Raw genomic sequence first — 6,602 nt, 5'->3', positions numbered from 1 at the left:
TAGTCTTGACCAGTCCGAAATTAGCCACGATCAACTACACGTGATAAATTTTCAAATGGCCGAGAATAAGAAAATTTTTATCTCTATTTTTTTTCGTATTTTTCTAGGAGGAATCATCGTCGTGCTCGCTTTTACGTGTTATACGGCTGTACCCTGCATTTAATATAGAGGATGTTACATAAAAAGGATCTCAGATTTTGCCAGCACGTAGCAATTTTCGCAAGAAAATTAATTAGCTATGACAGTAGACGTAAGTATTATATGTATAAGAACGATAAAAATTTGTACGTGTTTTATAATGGGAGAAACAGGGTTTCTTCTTTAAAACATATGATTTAAGTGATACAGATTTTGATCGTGTAACGAGGAGAAACACTTTTAATTGGCATCGTTCAAAGCCGGAACCAGAGTAATTAGAGCTGCATCAATTCTCAAGCAAAGCGCACTACAATGAGCTAAAGGTCTATCTTTTTCCGAAGATTCCTCAAATATTTTCAATATGAATTCGTGAAAAAATCCAAAATTTTCTCGCAAAAATTGAAAGTTGAAAAATATCAAAAGAATGAATTTTAAGATCCATAGATATCGATTACACATTGTTTATCTATCCCTCTCGACGAGTACCGTAAGCTTCTAAAATCTCAAACTCTTTTCTTCTAACATCTAATTTATATCGTTGCTCGCAAGAAAAATATGATTAATTTGCTTCGAGAAAATGATATCTTACTGTCAGATTTAATTGTACGACGTTATAATTTGACCGTTGTGTTCAGCATTATTCTATGTTTAGGACAAATTACCTTGGGAATAAATCGAACATAGTAACAGGCAATCGCATGAAGCAGACGAACCGCAAAGGGTTAATGTATCGAGGCAACTGCATGAATAAGTACGGAACACGGTTTGTTGAACGCATTAATACATTAATATGTATATTCGCGATGGAACGATATTGCTGCGTTAGTTAAGTCGTCTACGATAATTCTCCGTATTTAAAGGAAAAAAAAAGAAACCTCATTCTGTGCTTCGTCCAGGTCGTGATAATAAAAATCATGCGACAGCGATAGGAACGCGTTTTGTAACCTACCTGACGATGCAATTAAATTCGAACCGGAGAAGACGATAACTGACCAGAAATTACGGAACGTTCGTGTTTGCATGTACAGAGGTTCGTGCAAATATAAACTCTCTTAGGTACGTACAATCGGGTCCGTACCGGTCCGGCTTCGCGTTTGCCTATTCAATATAGTTGCCACACCGTGGGCGAGGGACCACCCCGTTGAAATCGCTTATAGAAACTGCGATTCGACGTGGAACCAAACGAACGATCCCTCTAGAAAAAGTTTTCGCAGCCACGTGTTGATATAACATTAAGTAAAGAGATATCGAGCGGAAATTATCGAACTCAAAAATAAACTCGTAGTATCGAAAGCGCTTCTAGGAAATATTTGTGTATTATTAAATTTATGTTTTATACACGGTAGGGGAACTAGTATTTATATTTGATACGTAAGTAGACTACGAATATTTAGAGAAATTCATAACCTTCTGAATATATAGTATATTGAATATATAAAATATAAAAATTGTTCGGAGGCTAAGAGCGATTGGTAAGGAAGTTGCTATTACATTTTTAATTTGATTTTGAATAAATTTTCTAGAAAACTTTCCATTATCTTATTTTAACTGCCAACGCAATTAGTAACGAATGTAATTAATTCAAATGTAATTGGATATCTTAATTAGAGGACATAAGTACAGTATTGTTAAGATATTTCACAAAGTGTAGAAAACATTCTCAAACGCTGCAATCGCCATTCGTTGAACGCAATGTAGGTTACAAATTACGGTTAAACGTGAGTCAACAGTTCAAATATACCTGATTTTACAAAACATGTTATATAACTATCAATGTGTTTGAAGGTAATCAAACGTCGATAAAGGATAAAAAGTACGTTGCTTGCATAACAATGCAGATCCACTGTTATTTAATAAAATATACATAGGTAAGATGTACGATAGTAATTAACCTTCGAGTAATCGCGTTTACGATCGGATATAATTGTATATTATCGAACGTAAAGTATCTTTGTTTATAGAATCGACTTAGATAACTTCTTAAAAATCACATACTTAGATATTCGTTAAAAGTAATGGGACTTAGGATTTCTCTGACTCAACACTATACTATATCTGTTATTATATCAATATCTTCGTAATAGTGTATCATTAAATTGATACCTTATTATCGGTATATTAAGGTGTAATTAAATTGTAATTATATAATCTCGTGTGAAAAATTTCCAGCCAATTATAGTACGATTATATATTGATAGAAAGAATCTTTGAAAATAGAAGCCTGCTACATACAAGTACAAAAGCATTTTAACTTGTAAAATATCCGATCAAATTTCTCTGAAGAACAAGTTTTTAAACGTATAATTATGATTAAAATAGAATTATAGTTTGAGCAGGAATTCCTTGCCAACCACTGTCGTTACTAAACTAATTTTTTAAAGAAGGAAATCATATTTCATCTACAAGTAGGTCAGTGATCTCTTAAACTACCTATAATTTACCAGGCAATAATATGTAATTAGCAAATTGATAAGTTCCAAGTTGTGGGTTATACACTTGTCTTTTATAATTTCATAATTTTCTATCAAACAGAATATTTAGCTAACTTTACGAAATCTTAACTAAACCAACAAACAATAATAGCAATATTGGTAACTTAAAACTTGCGATTATTAAAATATCTTTAATAATATTAATTCTATTGTATAATGGGACCCGGATCGTAGCAAAAAGTATAGAAAAATATAATATACATGTAGAGGTTTATGTGTAGAGGGCGGTTGGTCGGTGAGGTTTAATGGACGAGATTGCTCGTTGTTGAAACCGTCGAATATATTTAAAATGATAAATTAGTATACAGATAATGCTCGCAAAGACGCTCGTACCAACCGATTCGCTGAGACAGTGTATAAGTCGTAAAATAGGACCGCTATTGACTCGTTAATTAGATCGCTGATAATTCGTTGATAACTGATCGACAACTGACTGTAACTCTTCCCTTGCGATCGCGTCCGTTTATTTACACTGGTCGAGAGGGAAAACCGGAAAATTCAAATTCGTCTACGTTTGACGGTTGTATGTAGTGGTGACATTGTTTTGCCCGGAATTTATTTGTTCTTACATTACTTGTAACCTAACGGTCTTGATACTCCGAGGCAAAACAACAACAACATGATTTGTATTATCCTGTGACTCATGTGCCGTTACATACAATATAATACAAACTATAGCAACTTCGTACTTCCACGTAACGCGGATCAGAATGCTACTTTATTTAACCAACAGGTAAACCGACCGAACCATTCTTCGACGTACACTTTTCAACCAACTATCTATCGATACCAACCACTTGTTTCAAGCAAAACATCATTCGCGAACGAGAACGAAGATTGGCAAAAAGTTAGATACACGTTGCTGTTTGCCGAGTGCCTCGATGCTGCGTGCACGAGATACATATGATAATGATAAGTTGCGCAACAGAACCGGAAAGCTTGAGGAAGAAAGGGAAAGAGAAACGGCCGGTGATGAGGGTTCGTGACTGCATACGAGCTCCCATAGGTAACACTGACACGTCGGAAAAACTAGCGGGAGATTGATGAGCCTGTAAGTGAAAGGGCCGACCCGTTGAAAAACGAGACACACCGCGAGAATTCCTTTTCCGAGTTTTGCCGGCTAAAAAGACAACCGCCACCCGTTCATCCCGAAAAACACGCCGGTGTAATTAAGCGGCGGGATAATTACGAGTCGCTGATTTCCAGCGCACCGATATTTTTCACGTCCAATTCGACCAAATAAAACTTTCCGTCTTTTACAATTAATTTCATATGTATTACGAATACGTTTGCGCGTGCGTGTGTGTGTGTGTGTGTGTGTAGCAAATTGTTAGAAGGTTACGTTTTTATCTCGTGAAGTGTATTATGTAGAGGAATAAGATCGTTCGTCTTAAACGCGTTTGCATTTCAAGAAGTATTATCTCAAATTAATGCTTATATGCTAGCTACGACGAATACGGTCTTAGAATGGTTCATCTGCAACATCAACCACTTCTTATTCAATTTTCTACGAGTAAAGGCCTTCTGAGGATGAGCAAACACGATACATATACATTTTCCATGTTAAATGTGAAAATGAATCGATACTATAAAAGTATAGAAGAAATAAGAGGAACAGTTTGTGATGTGTATGGTGATTTATGATGATAACATACCATTAAAAAGTGGATTAGAAGATACAATAATGGAGATTTCAACCTGGAAGATAACGAACGATGTGACAGACCACCGATGAAGATAAATGTTGATGAAATAACGACCGATGAAATATGCGATTCTTTGTTAGAACAACACGAAAACGGTGAGTACTATCACGCCTAATAGCATTACTATTTATTTCAATTATTATTATTAATCATTATTATTTATTTAAAGCACGAAATAGAAATTAAAATGAAGTACTCCAAAATTAAGTAACTTAATCTAAATTTAAAAACAACGATCGAAAATTAAGCACAGAATTTATATATTATTGTGTTTCGATTGATACAATTTTTCGGTGGTTTTTTTATTTATCGAAGAATTTGTTGCTTCACGACTGGCTTGTCGCACGATTTATGTAGAATATCGAACGAAAGAGTGAAGCATCATCAAAACTAAATCAATGATAATGCTGTGTTATTGTACGATAAGAATAAGAACAAAGATTACAAAGATAATGCAGAGGAATGTGAAGTCGACCTTACGAGATATACGTTATTTGATCTTTTCGGATATTCGCCTCGGACTAACATCGTGCGCGGTGGGATTTAATTAATCGCATCGACAATTACGAAATGTCCTTCATTACCACTCCGAGACGTGACACGACTGCACGCGCTACGCGAAAATTAGATCGCCTCGAATTTCACGGTTGCTCAAGCAAACACTGCGCGAAAGTATCAGAATCCTACGCATCCGTGACAAAATATTATGCGTGACGACTGATGACTATGTTTTCACGAAACGAGTTCATAAATGAGTGGACGCAGTACGTGAGATACGATGAATGATAGTTTTTATCTTTATGTCATATTTTTTCTTTTCAAAGAGAACTGTTTGAACAAATTTTAAGCATCAACTGTTTAAAAAACTACTCGACTTTTTTCTTATCTCTTTTTATAATTAAGTTACTCCAAAAGGTATTGTATATTGTAATAAGTAACTTACTCTAAAGTATCGTATATTATTAAACATATTGGGTCCGATACACCTGGCACAATATTCGAGCAAGTCCATATTAAACATATTATTTACTACACACCGCATTATAACGAACATATATTGCCAAAATAAAAAACGAACAATTTAATCAATCCCTTATATTATACAAAATGTAATAAACGTCAACTTCACAGTGGTACGACAAAATTTACCAACCATCTTTAATACTCTCACGATATGGATAAGGAATTGAGTAAAAATTCGCTTCTCGAAGGCCAATAAACATAGAATGAAATTACTCACCAAGTCAAGTAGGTCCCGCTGAGAACTGCAAACAAATCCCACATTCCGAGCCAGGCAAGTTCAGTGTTCGTTTGATATTACATAATTTTCTAACCTCAAAGCGTGACAAAGTCGACAGAAAAAGACGAAGAGATGGCACGTAAATAGCGCGGAAGAAAAACGATCGGAACGTCTCACCGTGAATCGCGATCGAACTTGACGATCTCGTTCTCGTGGCTAGGGGCGATGTGAACGCGATTGCACGCTGCCGGCATCAGGAGCAAAACACAAGTCGGATACGTTAAAAACAACGAATAATACGCGAAAGGCGTTCAAATAAAACTAAAGCGGGACGAAAAAGAAATCGAGACTTGTCAAAGTTTAAATGCCTTGCTAACCGGCACACGAGAACTACCGTTATTGCGTTTGTAGATATACCACGCGTGTAAACGTAGTTGCCCTCGACCACTTACATTTAAAGGGCCCCGGTATGAAAGTTCCACTCGCGTTTCAGTCGTAAACGGAATGCAGCATCACCCGCGTGAACGTGTTTTCGAACGTTCTTACACAGAAATGACACCGAATTCGCGCACAATGTCGTTAACTTGTTGTGCATGCGTATGTATATTTTAACACTTGCTAGAGATGGGGACGACGAATTCGGTGGATGTTGTCGAAAGAAACCCAAACAAAGTTGACAGGCTGAATATGCAGCTGGCACGCGGCTGATGTACTTGGCACTTGGGAAACACAGACTCGTGACACTTGACGTCACGGCGACAATGCACGGACACGTTCCACGCGCGTCAACCAGCTGAAAAGCGCATGGGCTGGCGTTCCCTTAATGACCGAAGAAATCGAACAACGCGAATCGAAAGGCACAATGTTGCGCCACTGTTTCGCGCTGGAACGGTACGGTAGTGTTTCGTTTCGCTCCCTTCCTCACTCTCTCTCTCTCTCTCTCTCTCTCTCTCTTTCTCTCTCTCTCTCTCTCACACACACTCTCTTCTCTCTCTCTCTCTCTCTCTCTCTCACTCTCCCTCTCGT

Source organism: Bombus vancouverensis, chromosome 14 (genome assembly GCF_051014615.1).
Source record: "Bombus vancouverensis nearcticus chromosome 14, iyBomVanc1_principal, whole genome shotgun sequence".
Lineage (NCBI taxonomy): Eukaryota > Metazoa > Arthropoda > Insecta > Hymenoptera > Apidae > Bombus > Bombus vancouverensis.
This window is presented reverse-complemented; position numbering follows the sequence as displayed.